This window comes from Euphorbia lathyris, chromosome 3 (genome assembly GCF_963576675.1).
Source record: "Euphorbia lathyris chromosome 3, ddEupLath1.1, whole genome shotgun sequence".
In the NCBI taxonomy this organism is placed as follows: Eukaryota; Viridiplantae; Streptophyta; class Magnoliopsida; order Malpighiales; family Euphorbiaceae; genus Euphorbia; species Euphorbia lathyris.
Genome location: NC_088912.1, coordinates 67,201,934 through 67,218,278, shown reverse-complemented (window position 1 = coordinate 67,218,278; position 16,345 = coordinate 67,201,934).

The window sequence follows — 16,345 nt, the reverse complement described above, 5'->3', positions numbered from 1 at the left end:
AGGTAACTTACCCATGATACATGGAGTAAAGTTAAACAATCATCAATGTCCTAAAACTGATGATGACAAGAAGCGCATGGCTGTAGTCCCGTACGCCAGCGTAATCGGTTCGATTATGTATGTTATGCTATGCACTAGACCTGACGTAGCGTTCGCATTAAGTATAACGAGTCGTTACCAAGGAAATCCGGGAGACGAGCACTGGATTGCCATCAAGAATATTCATAAGTACTTGAGAAGAACTAAAGATATGATGACAAGAAGCTCAGATGATTTCTTCCTCTTTAGGGGTTGCTCAGGAGTCCCCTCACTTTCTTCCGCAACTTCAGCTCTCTTCTTCTTCTGGTGAGTAGACTCAGCAGCTTCAGTTTTCTTATCTTTCACCGCCAGCCTGATTTTCTTCACAGCTTTATCTATATCTCTGACTGGATCAACTTTCCTCTTCTTTCCTTTCTTGGGTTGATCAGCAGGTACTTCTACAACCCTTTTCCCTTTCAGGACTTGCCCAGTTATTGCTTCTTCAGTTATTTCTTCTTGCTGAGCTTGGTCAACAGGTTCTTCTTCAACCAGAACATCCTTTCCTTTCTTGGATTTGAAGGAAGGCTGTGATTTAGCGCAAATAGGATCGCTGATGTGATCTCAGTCCCCTCAACATCAATTTCCTCCTTTAAGCTGATCTGGTGATCTTGAAGAATTTTGGTGATTAGAGACCCCATCCTGAGTGTCCCGGTGCTGCGTTTAAAAGCTTCTATGAGAAAGACTGGCATGTTGAGTGGTTGGTAGTTGAGCATGTGCCAGATGAAGCATTGTTCGAAGTTTGATGCGGAGGAGATGGAGTTGACCTTGGGGAAGAGAAAGTTGGTCAGTATGTAATGTGCCTGTCTCTGAGGCTGACCCAAACTTGTACTAGAGACTTCACCAACATGGTCTTTGGGTTTACAAAACTCAGGCTTATAATGGACCTTTTTATAATCGTTTGTGCATCTCAGCTCAACACCTTTCTCTTTCAGTTTTAGTAGTTTAGCGAGATAGGAAGGATTAATGATGATATCCTTGCCCTTTACACTAGTAATCAGGTGATCAACATTATCAGCAGCTACCTTTAAGTTAGCATAGAACTCTTTTACTAACTCCGGGTAGGTTGTTGTTAGGCATGAAATTGACTAAGTTTAACATATTATTTATAAGGGAATTTGGGTATTTTTATATCATTTGGTGAAGAATGAGGGCTAATTATTGTCCTTATGCAGATAAGCAAAGAGAAATGCTAAACTCGCTGGAAACAGCTTGTTTCGCTAATGCCAAAGAGGAGTGGAACCTTTCTTGTATCCAGTGGTCAAACGTCGGATTATCCAATGACGGACATCGACAGATCAGTGGTGGCAGAGGCAGAGGCAGAGCGGCAGGTGAAAGTGTGTTGCGATGGGATTTCTAAAAGTAGCAAGATGACATGAAGTATCAACCCCTTGAGTGTTCAAGGGTCAATGGATTTTTAATCATTTCATTTTTATTTAGGTTGTAGTGTTTATTTGACTTATTTTGCTGGAAGGGTACGAAAGTTGTACCGATTTTTCCCCTGTCTTTCTCTTTAAGTAGGTTAAGCAAAGGAAAGATAAGGAGTTTGGATTTTTAGTAGTTTTTAGACAAGTAGACTAGTTGTAGAAAGAAAGAAAGGAAGAGCTCCCATGGAGTCTCGAGCTGTATCAAGAACTACCAACTGCTCACTGCTCGATATGAGTGAGTAGTCCATTTTGAATGGGCACGGCCAGGCCGACCCAGTTATGTAAGTTTTTACAATCGTTTTTAATGAATAGTTAGTATTTCGCCAATGTTGTGATTAATGAGGATTTAACTTTCATGCCTAGGCATTTATTTATGTGTTAGATGGATGATAGGACACTGCTTTCATTTTCACTGATATCTCTATTAATCTCCCAACCTCGAAGCTGACAAGTTAGATGGTTGTGTCAAGGGTTTTCTTAACCAGAAATGCAATTTTGTTCTTAATGCTAGAAAGAACGTATCTTTAGGACGCTAAAGGTGCTAGTAAGTCTTAGGAGTTTGAGAACACACAAAAGTTGACTCAAACTCACTTCAAAACTGATACTTTGGCTTCATTGGCATTATCTTCTATTTCATGTGAATGTTGTAAGACGAAGCACAACCTGTTCGGCCGGGTCGAGCCTATTCTATTCTCTAAATCATTACAAAGCTATCTAATTTCTTACTGCATCAGACCTCTTACATCTCACTAAACCAACATCACACAATCAACTTAAAAAGAAGAAAGCTTATTTGACACACACACGCTGTTTACCAACAATTTCTGATATACATAATCTCAATCCCTGTGGAGACGATACTTAACTTATCACTTTATTACTTGTATCTAGTGCACTTGCTAGAGTCTAATTTGAGGACAACAGTTGTTCCGGGAAGAGAGAAGAGGGTGGTCCATCCATTCTTTGAGATCCACTCACAGAATGGTTGCTCAGCTTCAATGAAGCTCTTGGAGAACCAACAAGAATGGAAGACAGTGTACTTTTTAATGCTCTTAAAAACTGGGTAGTAGATCCTTTCTTTTGGTTCCTCCTTTTTCTTCCCCTTCTTCTTTGACAGAGTGGAGTGCTCAGTGTGAGGGACTTCACCGAGGATACTGACCTCGGGCATAATTTGGTCATGCTGACTATGAATCGGTTGCTGAGACTCAGAAGCAGATGTTTCTTCCTGCTCTTGCTCAGATTGAGAGGAGGGATTGATATCAGACTCGTTGTCCTCGTATTGATCTTCGGAGATATTCTAGGAATCGTTCGACATGGTGTTCTTTAGGATTTTTTTGAGAGAGTTAGAAGATTAGGGATTTTAGAGAGAGAGATAGAGTGCGAAATGTTTCAAGCGTAAAGAGAAGTTAATGGGAATTCGTCCACTATTTATAGCCGGTGCATGTTGATCTGATAGGTCAGAATGGCGGTAGGTTCTTGAATCAACCAACGACATTTAATTCTGACATTAATGGCAGATTCGGCGCATGGTTTCCTAATCATTATGCTTACATCATCCTAGGGATCTACTTAATTACGCGTGCTAGCATTAAATGAGCAGGTGATTTAACTCAGTGTCTAGAATATCAAGCGTTTGATGATCTGAATTTAGTTCAAAGGGATTCTTATTATGTAAAGTAACTCAGCATCTACTAAACACTCAGCATATATATCAACCCATCATGTTAGTGATTTACTCAGTAGATGCATATTAAGTCAGCATAGCAAACAACTCAGCATGCATTAATCACTCAGCATATGTTATACTTGGAATTTATTGAAGAGGATTAAACATACCAATGGCTTCTCTAAGTATGTTGAATTGTTCACGTGCTAGTGGCTTCGTGAAGATATCAGCAAGCTGATCATCCGTTGGGACGTAGGTCAGTTTGATCTCTCCCTTGAGTACATGGTCTCTGATGAAGTGATGTCTTATGCTGACATGCTTCATCCTGCTGTGCTGGATTGGGTTCTTTGATAGGTCAATGGCACTCTTGTTGTTACATTTGACTTCAATCATTTTGGTCTGAACACCATAATCTTCGAGTTGTTGCTTGATCCAAAGGACTTGGGCAACATAGCTTCCAGCAGCAATGTACTCAGCTTCAGTGGTTGACAGGGCTACTGACGACTACTTCTTACTAAACCAAGACAGCTTCCAAGGAAATGACATCCTCTTGAGGTGCTTTTTCGCTCAAGCTTGTCTCGTTCGTAGTCAGCGTCAGTGTATCCAATGAGTGTAAAATCATAAGTATTGGGATACCATAAACCTGCATTCACTGAGCCTTGCAAATATCTAAGGATTCTTTTCACAGCTATGTAATGAGATTCCGGCCTACTGGCAGTTAAGTAGAGTAGAGAGCCGATCATACCTCGGTACTGTTGGTCCCGTGTGATTAGTTCCAAGGGGGGGTTAGGAACTAATATAACTTTTTGCTAATTAATCTTGCTGACTTAGTTATTTTAGTAATTTGAACAGCTCAGCTCTGGTCAGCTTGGGTGAGCTTAGCGTAAGACAGCTTTAGTCAGATGCTGACTAAGACTGTTTTACTTGAGAGATGGGAATTGACTCTCTTATAGTCAGTTTCCAACTCATCACTTCGATTTACTCCGTGTTTGTTTCTAACAGTTTATATGCTGAGCAAATGCAACAAACAACACAAGCATATATATATATATATATATATATATATTTGAGAGAGTTAGAAATTACTCAGTATCACTTATCCTGGTTCGGCCTCTCTGCCTACGTCCAGTCCCCAGAATCCTCCGGGCTTTTAGAATCCAATACTGAGCTCTTTAAAGGTAGAGCATAAACCGATTACAGGCAGTTGAATATGCAAGAGTACCATCCTCTATTCTTCTACTCAACTCCTACTAAGCACCACAGCCCGGTACTTAGATTTCTCTACCACTGAATGTTTACAACCAAACACTCAGCACAACACTCTCAATATTTCAATTGATACAATTTGTTCTCTTTCAGAGGGAGAACACTTTAGGTGATTACAGAGAAACAAACTAGCATTTACACAGGAATAGAAAATGAGTGTAAGATCTTTTTCTTGTTTTGAAGTGCTTTGAACTTGTATTTTTCTCTCTTGTGTTTTTCTTTTTGTACTCCCGCAATGATCCAAGAGGTTTGATTGTCTTTATATAGATGAAGACCTGTAGGAGGATCATTTAAAATGATTTAGCCGTTGATTCCAAAACGGCTCTTTTGGGAGACCAATTCTGGTCAGCTTCAGATATTGCAGGCCAATCCTATCCTCTGAATTCTTCAGACGTCAGGCTTGTCTTGTTCCTGCAGACTTCGTCTTTTTGCGGCAGTTGTCTTTTAGCAATAATCCATTGACCCATACATCTCGGAATGTGTCTATTACGTATTTCCAAGGATTCAATTATTGGTGCAGACGGTTTGCAAAACTTGTCTTCTAGTGAACGGTTCTCTCATGCTGTCCTGAGGATTTACTCGTCCTCTTCTTTATATGTTGTCTTCGTTTGTTGTTAACTCTTATGTTGAGTTCCCTTTTTGGTCAGTTTTGTTTTGCACGACAACTTAGTAAGAGAGCTTTTGATGCTGAGTTCCATTCCACTTAGCTTTGTTGAACTTCAGGCTTCTATTCTTTGGTACTGAGTTCAATTCTATGCACCTTGTCCTTTGATCTCATGCTGACTTTGTCCTGTCTTTCTTTTTATATCTTTTTGTTTTATACTCAACATTTAACAAACAGATTAGTACAATTAAATCAAAACACTTAAGTTTAATTGTTCCTTAATCGTGGATGATTTTGTCAAATCAAAATCTTATGGAACGGTGTTTCAACAGGTACAACTTGCTGTCTACTGACTTACCATTTTCGTCAGCGCAGAGGACAGTGTCAGTGCCCATTGGAGTAGATATTGGCTTGCAGTTTTCAAGTTCATACTTCTTCAATATCTCCTTAGCATACTTAGTTTGACTGATGAAGATGCCGTTTTTCCCTTGTTTGATTTGAAGTCCAAGGAAGAAGTTGAGTTCTCCCATCATTGACATTTCGAACTCAGTTTGCATCTTCTTGCTGACTGTAGCCCTGAGCTACAAGTCTTGTTTTGTTCCTAACTATGTTCCCTTGTTCATTTAGCTTGTTGCGGAAGACCCATCTTGTTCCTATGGTCTTCTGGCTTTTTGGGTTTGGCACTAAGTCCCATACCTCATTTCTCCTGAACTGATCAAGTTCATCTTGCATTGCACCCATCCAGAACTCATCATGCTCAGCTTCTGAGAAGTTCTTTGGTTCCAGAACTGAGACGAACGCTACATTGCTGAGGTATCTCCTGAGTTGATTTCTTGTCATCAGGGTGTTCCTAACAGCATCAAAAATAGCACTCTCTGAGTGTCCTCTTGGTATTCTGATCTCTTTTGGTAGTGTAATGTCTTGAGCTGGTTGTGTTTCAACAATCTCTGCAGGTATAGATTGGTCAGTGAAAACAATTTGAGTTTCGTTTTTACCTTTGGTCAGCCCTTGAGGCAATGACTCAGCAGCTGTATCTTGGTCAGCAGGTGCTGAGTATGAATCATCCTCAGTCAGCTTATTGTCTTTTCCTGCAGGGTTAGTTTCATCGAACTCAACGTGTACTGACTCTTCTAAGACCTGAGTTCGTTTATTGAAAAATCCATACGCTTTGCTGTTTGTTGAGTAGCCTAAAAAGATAGCTTCATCAGCTTTTGAATCAAACTTAGCAAGGTTGTCTTTAGTATTTAGAATAAAGCATTTGCAACCGAAGGCACGAAAGTATCCAATGTTGGGTTTTCGTCCTTTCCAAAGTTCGTAGGGGGTCTTCTTTAATATAGGTCTGACTAGAGCCCTATTAAGTATGTAACAAGCTGTAAAGTACTTTGGAAGCCTATTCTCACTCAGCATTGTCCTGGCTATTTCAACCAAGGTTCTGTTCTTCCTCTCAACTACCCCATTCTGTTGAGGAGTTCTAGGAGCAGAAAAGTTATGGTCAATGCTGCTGGCTTCACGGAATTCAACAAACTGTTGATTTTTGAATTCTCCACCATTATCACTTCGGATGTGAGCTAACTTTAGGTCTTTATCATTTTCAAGCTTTCTTACTAATATTGAAAACGTCTCAAAGGTTTCATCCTTGCTACTCAGTAAGATGATCTAAGTGTACCGAGAAAAGTCATCTACAATGACCAAGGAAAATCTCCTACCACCCAAGCTCAGCGGCTGGACTGGTCCGAAGAGATCCAAGTGTAGCAACTCTAAGGGACGCTTGGTTGAGACAATGTTTTTGCTATGAAAAGATTTTTTAGTTTGTTTGCTATACTGACAAGCATTGCATAATTGATCCTTTTCGAACTTAAGTTCTAGCAGTCCCTCAACTAATTGCTTTCTTGCTAACTTAGCCAGGAGGTCCATGCTTACATGACCAAGTCTCCTGTGCTATAGCCAGGAATTTTCTTCCTTTGACACTAAGCATATATTTTTTGAAAATTTCTTTTCCAAGTTCAGCATAAAGACATTGTCAACACGAGGGGCAGTTAAAATCAATTCATTTGTTTTCCCCTCGAGTATTTTACATCCAGTGGCATCAAATATAACTTTTCTACCGCTGTCACACAGCTGAGCTATGCTCAGTAGGTTATATTTAAGTCCACTGACTAGGGAGACTGACTCAATAGTAGGATTACCACCAACGGTTCCTGACCCTACTATCTTACCCTTGTTGTTGTCTCCAAAACTTACACTTCCTCCTCGTTTACGCACAAATGTGATGAACTGAGTTTCATCACCAGTCATATGCCTCGAGCATGCGCTGTCAATGTACCACATCTTTGACTTCTCAACACACCTCAGTCTTGTTGGTCCCGTATAACGTGACAAGGTTAGTTCCAAGGGGGGATAGGAACTATTTAAAATTTTGTCCGTTAAAGCTGACTTCTTTTCTTAAGAAAAGGTTTACACAGCGGCACTAAGTAGTTTTGAGACACAGGCTTAGTCAACTTGTAACTAAATCTGTTTCTTTCTTTGAGTTAGGAGATAGCACTTAGAGTCTATTCCTGAGCTCAGCTTCTTAGTGCACTCAACTCAGCGTGAGTTCGTTACTTAGTCAGTTTTATAGCAAGCAATATATAAAGGAGTTTAAGGGTTAGAAATATGTTACTCAGCAGACATATCCTGGTTCGGCCTCTCCGCCTACGTCCATTCCTCGGAACGCGTTCCGAGCTTTTTCAATTCTCTACTGAGCTCTTTAAAGGTAGAGCACGAAACCTTTTACAATAGAAGCTGAGTATACAAGAGTACCTTCCTCTATACCTCTACTCACTCCTATAACTACCGCTGAGTACTATAACCGAGTACTCAGCTTCTCCTTTCTATTCTTCTAGAAATGATAAGGTGTTTGTCCTAAACAACAATTGCTAAGACACTTTAGATGAATTAAAATCACTCTAGACTTTTACACAATGATTGAAAATTGGTGTAAGATTTTGCTTTGCTTTTCTCACATAACTTCAAATGTGAATTTGATCAACGTTTTGACTAATTGAAATGAAGCAAATGAGAGGCCTTTATATAGTGACACTTCAAGCACCGGTGATTTCGAATTTCAAAATAACCGTTGGAGGAAAACGGCTTCATGTCGTTGTCACTCAGGACATGCTCAGTGTCATTGGCCAATGAGATTCTTGCATCTTCTATTTATGGCAGTGCTCAGTAGCTTTTCGTCAGATAAATAGAATGTTTCGACATTTATAGCAAAGTCTTCCAGACAGCTTCCTGCGCCTTCTGAACTTTACTCAAAAAGGAAATACTTTGTCTCCAAGTTGATTCTGTTCTGCCGTTGTCTTGTACTTCTTGTCGTTCGACTCAGTAGCTTCATCTTGAAGTAATTGATAGAAGGCTTCTCGATCCTTCTTCATGCTGAGCTTGTGCTTTGCTTAGAATGACTACATTTTGTCTTCTTGGGCCGTGTGGTCTTGATCTGTTGACTTGGGCTTGTGGGCCTTTAGGCTTTTTATCTTAATGTCTTATAAGTCCATAAACTCAATATTGAACAAACAAATTAGTGTGAATAAATCAAAGCATTTAAACTTAATGTGTTAGAATATTTTTTATCATTTACTTAAATAATTTTGTCAAATCAAAATCATGTGGAAAGGTGTTTCAACAAACTCCCCCATTTTGATGTTGGGAAAAATATTCAGTGAAGAACTCAGTGTTGAGCTCCCCCATGATAGTTGACCTTATATTACTTAACATACTCCCCCGTAAGGGTTGAGCTACTGACTCAATTTTACTTTAAACATTTCAAGGTTTAATCAAGTAAGTCTAAGGTCAGTTTTCAGAAATAGGTCAGCTCATGGAACATATTCTTTTTAACTCTGTTTAAGCGAAAGATTTAGATATCAGAGAGTGCTGAGTATATCTTGGTTCAATGAGTTTCAGTTAATGGGACATATAAAAAGAGGTCAACATATTGATCAACACAGCAGATAATCATAAAGCATTGTAGACAATGGAAATAGTTGATTTACTGAAGATGCGTTAAAAATTTATCACAAAACATAAGTAAGCATCACATAAGATTGGTCAGTATGAATAAGAGATGCAAGCATAGTTTTGGATTAAAGTCAGCATAACAAAATACATAAAGAAAAGAATACAAGTACTAAAGGCAAAGTCTAGCTATCCTAGTCAGGCTACTTCTTCTTGTAGTTGATCTGGACAGGATGATCTTTGGCTTTGCCCTTTTGTTTTTGCTAACTTCCAGACGCCTCTTCTCTATGCTGAGTTCTATCAGCTTGAGTTTTTGTTGTCCTCAGATTAGACTCTAGCAAGTGCACTAGATACAAGTAATAAAGTGATAAGTGAGTATCATCTCCACAGGGATTGTGATTCAAATCAATATCGGAAATCGTTGCTAAACAGTGTGTGTTACAACAGTGTCTTCCTTTGTGGTTGATTGTTTAATATTGGTTGTTTAATGACTCAGGCAGAATGATAAAACAAGGAAATGAGGTTACTTTGCAAAGATTTTAGGGAATAGAACAGGCCTGACATAACCGAACACGGTGTGCTATGTCTTACAACATTCCATGAATAAAAGACAATGCCAATGAAGCCAAAGTATCAGTTTTGAAGTGAGTATGAGTCAACTGTAGTGTGTTCTCAAACTCCTAAGAATTACTAACATATTTAGCGTCCTAAAGATGCGTTCTTTCTAGCATTAAGAGCAAAACTGCATTTCTAGATGAGAAAACCCTTGACACAAACTTCTAACTTGTCAGCTTCGAAGTTGGGAGATCAATAGAGATATCGGTGAAGATGAAAGCAGTGTCCTATCATTTATCTAACACATACATATATGCTTGAGCAAGAAAGTTAAATCCTCATTGACCACGACATCGACAAAACACTAAATATTCATAAAACGTTGTAAAGCTTACATCACCGGGCCGGCCAGGCCGTGCCCGTTCAAAATGTCTACTCACTCATATCGAGCAGTGAGCAGAAGAGGATTCCTGATACAGCTTGAGACTCCATGGGAGCTCTCTTCTTCCTTCTAGTCTACTTGTCTAAAAACAAAACTAAGAAAAAAATATCCGATCTATAATCCTTCTCTGCTTTTCCTATTTAAAGGGAAAAGACAGAGACCAACAAAATCGGTACAACTTTCATACCCTTTTCCACAAACTAAGTCAACTACCTACTATAATTAAAATAAACTAAAATGATTAACTTTTAGATTAACCCTTGAACACTCAAGGGGGTGAGACTTCAAATCATCTTGCTTCTTTAGGCAATCCCATCGCCACACACTTTCACCTGCCGCTCTGCCACTTTCCTGCCACTGCCACCAACGATCTGTCGCTGTCCGTCATTGGATAATCCGGCGTTTGACCGCTGGATACAAGTAAGGCTCCACTCCTCATTGGCATTAGCGAAACAAGCTGTTTCCAGCGAGTTTAGCATTTTTCTTTGCTTATCTGCACAAGGACATTAATTAGCTCTTATTCCTTACAAAATGATATAAAAATACCTGAATTCCCTTATAAATTATTTGTTAAACTTAGTCAATTTCATGCCTAACAGTTTTCTCCCCCGTTTTTCCACCATCGGGAGGAGGAGGTTTGAAGGAGTCATTAATAGCAGCATTAGTTAAGCGCACATAAAATGCCTTAAGCTTGCGCGTGCTTTCATTTATACCATCAAAAACAGGGATACCATCATCCAAGATTTCACGGGGAACCTTGATGGCAGAGGCACTGAGCATACTCAGAATGTATTCTTGAGACTTTCCAACCCAGGTTATACTGTCAGTTAGCATGGTAAAAGCTTGATGAAACATCTTAAGCAGAGATGAGTCATAATACTGACGTCGAACATTCGAATGACGCACATGTTTGAAGATGTTATGAGAGTATTGGAGAAGTTCATTCGTCTTGAGTTGGTCAGTCTCCATCTCTTCCTTACTCAGGTTGAGTAAACGAACAGCCTCACTAATCTGCTCAATGGAGCATTGGGAGGAGGAAGATAGTCGATGGTTGGTTTTGGCTTGCTCAGTGTGAAGCTGGGTAAACAGTTGTTGAACTTCAGCAGAAGTTGCATACATGGAGTTCGCAGCTGACAAAGCTTGAAATTGACCCTGAAGAGAGTTTAAGTGATTAACCATAGTCAGCTGGAGTTCAGCCAGCTTTGTTATTGATTCCTGCCTGGATTGTTGAGACTGTAAGGAAGTCATGACACTCAGAAGATCCTTAAGACCTTTTAGTTCTGTGAGAAGCTGAGTGACAGACGAAAACTGAGTTGGCTCAACATTAACAGATCCAGTGGCATTGGTATTGGTTTGATGGAGGTCTTGGAGCAAAGCTTGAGTTGAGTCAATAATTTTTCGACCGGACTCAGAGGCATGAAGATAACTGTAGGATCCATCATTGGTTGGCTCAGTTGTCGGAAGACGAGTAGAACCAGATTGTGGAGTTGTTTGGTTTTGCTCAATATTGGAAGTGCCAGCATTATCAGCGGCTGGTCTTGAGTTGATATTCTACACTTGTGGTTGTGGAAGTGGTAGATCAGCAGAGTTTTGTACTTGCACAGCGGCAGGCTGAAGATGAATGGTTTGAGGAGGTTGAGGAATTTCAACACTGACCTCAGCGGGTGTTTTCTTAGCTGTCTCAGTGTGCTGAGCAGCAGAAACTTCGAGGACTTGCTCGGAAAGTACTTGACCTTGGGAAGCATTTAAGTCGGCATGTTCCTCAGGATTAGAAATAGAGGCTTGCTTTTCCTGTTGCTCTGGTGGAGACTCAGTGGGATTTGAGAAGAAATTGAACTTAATATTTGAGAGATCGGTGATCGGATCCCGCAGAAGTGAGTCATCCATAAGATCAAGGACAGGGGTTTGATGTGCCTTCTTAAGTCTCCTTAATCTCTTGGTCTTTGGAGGAGTGGGGTCAGCAGGAATGGACTCAATTGAGTCAGTAGGTGAAGATGCCCCTTGGTCAGTATGATCCTTTGCTGCTGGCTTAGAGTCTTCTTCAACCTGCTCAGTGTTGGTTGGTCCATGTTGCTCAGCATTCACTGTCTCCTCAGTGTCAAACTGACCACCCAGTTCTTCTTCTTCCTGTTTAACTGGTGCTTGCTCAATATCAATGCCAAGACTTCGCGCAAAGTGTGAATCAGCAGGAATAACGAAGTTAGTGGGAGGTGCATTGATGGGACTTAACCCAGAAGAGATCTTCTTCCTCTTTCTTAGTGGTAGCTCATCAGTGTCCTCTTTTTCTCCTTCCTCAGGCTCAGCTTGCCTTTTGAGGTTTTCTGTTGACTTAGGTCCATCCTGACCTTGTTGAACTTGAGGCTTAGTTCTTCTAGACACAATCTTGATCCTTTTCGGTGGAGACTCATCGTCTTTGGAGGGGCTTTGGACAGCTTTCCTCTTTCTGTCCTTCTTATCAACTTGAGCTTTCTTCGCTTTCTTTCCTTCTCTGGTCACCATTCCCTCGGTTTCCTGAACAGTGGCTCCTTTTCCTTTCTTAGGAACAATTGGTTGATTGTAGAGCAAGCCCAACAAAGCAGCTGCAGTAATCTCAGTCCCCCATGTTGAAACAGCTTTCCACAAGATTTTGATTTGACAAAATCATCCATGATTAAGAGACAATTAAATTTAAGTGCTTTGATTTAATTGTACTAATATGTTTGTTCAATGTTGAGTTTAAATATAAATACAAATAGATATACAAAGTAAAGACAGGACAAAGTCAGCATGAGATGACAGAACAAGCTGAGTAGAATGGAACTCAGCATGAACGAATTGAAGATCGAGCTGAGTGGAATGAAACTCAGCATCAGAAGTCTTCTTCTGATTGTCTTGCAGAACTAAGCTGACTAAAAGAGAACTCAGCATAGAAGTTGACAACAAACGAAGACAACGAATAACAAAGTAGAAGCTGAGTAATCTTCAGGACAGCATGAGAGATCCGTTTACTAGAAGACAAGTTCTGCCAACCTTCTGCACTAATAATTGAATCCTCGAAATTACGCAAAGACAGATTTCAAGATGAATGGGTCAATGGATTATTGGTAAAAGACAACTGCCACAAAAAGACAAATATTGCAGGAAGAAGACAAGTCTGACGTCTGAAGAAATCAGAAGACAAGATTGGTCTGCACATCTGAAGCTGACCAGAAGCTGTCTCCTAAAAGAGCTATTTTGGACTTAACGGCTAAATCATTTCAAATGATCCAACTCCAGATTTTCATCTATATAAAGACAATCAAAATCCTTGGATCATTGCCGAATTACAGAAAATACAAGAGAGAAAAATACAAGTTCAAAGCACTCAAAAACAAGAAAAATATCTTACACCCATATTCTATTCCTGTGTAAATGCTAGATTGATTGTTTGTAATCATCTAAAGTGTTCTTCATTTGAAAAAGAACAAATTGTATCAATCGTGATATTGAGAGTGTTGTGCTGAGTGTTTGGTTGTGAATACTCAGTGGTAGAGAAATCTAAGTACTGGGTTGTAGTGCTTAGTAGGAGTTGAGTAGAAGAATAGAGGACGGTACTCTTGCATATTCAACTGCCTTGTAAACGGTTTGTGCTCTACCTTTAAAGAGCTCAGTATTGGATTCTAAAAGCCCGGAGGGACTCTGGGGACTGGACGTAGGCAGAGAGGCCGAACCAGGATAAGTGATACTGAGTAATTTCTAAACTCTCTCAATATATATATATATATATATATATATATGTGTGTGTGTGTGTGTGTGTGTGTGTGTGTATGTGTTGCTTGTTGCATTTACTCAGCATATAAACTGTTTAAGTTAACACTGAGTAAATTAGAGTGCTGAGTTGGAAGCTGACCTAAAAGTGTCAATTCCCAACCTTCAAGTAAAACAGTCTTAGTCAACATCTGACTAAAGCTGTCTTACACTCAGATCGGCCGTGCTGACCAAAGCTGAGTTAAGAAACTCAAAAAAAATTAACAAGTCAGCTTAATTAATTAACGAAAAAAGTTACATTAGTTCCTAACCCCCCATTAGAACTAATCACACGGGACCAATAAGTGGTATCAGAGCTAAAAGCTCATTACTCAAAGATTTAACTGTTGGTCCCTTATAACGTTACAAGTATAGTTCCAAGGGGGGTTAGGAACTATTTAAACTTTTTAATTCTTAGGTCAGACTTCTTTTCTTAAGAGAAAAGGTTTTAACAGCGGCGCTGAGTAATCAGTAAGATACTGGCTTAGTCAACTGGTGACTAGGTCAGTTTCTTGACTTGAGTCAAGAGATAGCACTTAAAGTCTATTCCTGAGCTTAGATGTTCGATGCGCACAACTCAGCTTGACCTCTTTACTTGGTCAGTTTTTGGTTATTTAAGCAAGCAATATATATAAGGAGTTTAAGGTAAGAAATACGTTACTCAGCAGATTTATCCAGGTTCGGCTTCTTCTAAGCCTACGTCCTGTCCCCGGAACACGTTCCGAGATTTCGAATCCTCTACTGAGCTCTTTAAAGGTAGAGCCTCAAACCTTTTACAATCTTACCAACTGAGTATAACAAGAGTACCTTCCTCTATACCTCTACTCAATCCTAATCTCTCGTTGAGTACTATAACCGAGTACTCAGCCTCTCCTTTCTAATCTCTAGAAATGATAAGTGTTTGTCCTAAACAATGATTGCTAAGACACCTTAGATGATTGAATAATCACTCTAGACTTTTACACAAAGATATGAAATGTAGTGTAAGATTTGCTTTGCTTTTTGCTTGCAGAACTTGTGTAGAAATTTGGTCAGCGTAATGGCTTGATCAAGTTCTGTGTTGAATGAAGCTTCTGATGGCACTATTTATAGAGACGTCTTGAGGCATCGGTCATTTCGAATTTCGAAATAACCATTGGAGGGAAACGACTTCCTATCGTTGTCATCCTGACTTGCTCAGAGCTCTCGGCCAATCAGATTTGAGTATCTTCTGTCCTCGGTCAGCTTTTGGTCAGCTCAGCAGAATGTCTCTCCTTTTATGGTAAAGTCAACTGGACAGCATACTGTGTCGTCTGAAATTTACCCAAAGTGGAAACACTTTGTCTGGAAGTTTTCCTTAGCCAGCTGCTGTCTTGTACGCTTTGTCGAATCAACTCAGCAGCTTCGTTCCGAAGTTGTTCCTTGAAGGTCTTCTAGATCCTTCTTTCGCTGAGTTGCGTTTTGTCCATAACGATAGCGTTTTGACAAACGCGGGCCGAGTTGTATTGAACTGTTTGACTTGGGCTTTGACTGTTGTATTAGGCTTGGGCCTTTTAATCCTTATGTCTTATAAACAATTTAACTCAACATTGAACAAACACATTAGTAGAATAAATCAAAGCATTTAAACTTATTGTGTGTAGAATATGTTTTTAATTATACTTAAACAATTTTGTCAAATCAAAATTATGTGGAAAGGTGTTTCAACAAACTCCCCCATTTTGATGTTGGCAAAACTATTCATCGAGGAACTCAGTGTTGAACGCCCCCATGATAGTTGACCTAATATGACTTAGCAATCTCCCCCGTAAGGGTTGAGCTACTGACTTAGTTTTACTCTAAACATTTAAAGGTTTTAATCGAGTAAGTCTAAGGTCAGTTTTCAGATATAGGTCAGCTCATGGAACATATTCTATTTTACTCAGTGTTTAAGCGGAAGGTTTTATCATTCAGGGCGCTGAGTAATTTGTTGTTCAATGAGTTTTATAAGACAATGTTTTATAAACATATAGGTCAGTGTCAAACATGTTATCAGCATTTGGTTCAATCAATAATTTTTATAAGCATTTAAACAAGGCTGGTTCAATTGAAGATACATAATGACATAATACACAGCATCGTATAAAAATAATTCATAACTCAGAGTTTGAACATAAGATGCAAGTATTGATATTTAATGTAGGTAGTCAGCGTTTACAAAGAAAAAGTTTAAGACAGGCATAGAGACTACATACTTAGCCTATACTGAGCTAGCCTATATCTATTTCTTTTTCTTCTGTTTGGACTGACTAGACTCATGCTGTGTTCTCGCTTGTGCTTTCTCCCCCGTTTTGTCAGCATCGGGAGGAGGAATCCTAAAGGTGTCGGTTAAGACAGCTCTGGTTAGTTCTGTGGACAGCGCTTTAAGTCTATCGGCGCTTTCATTGACACCATCAAAAATAGCCACTCCATTATCTGAGACCTCGGTAGGTATTTTAAGCTCAGCAGCGCTGATCATGCTGACTGTGAAGGCTTCAGCTTTGCCTATCCATGTAAGTGCATTGGTCAGACCAGCAATGACTTAATGGAATGTT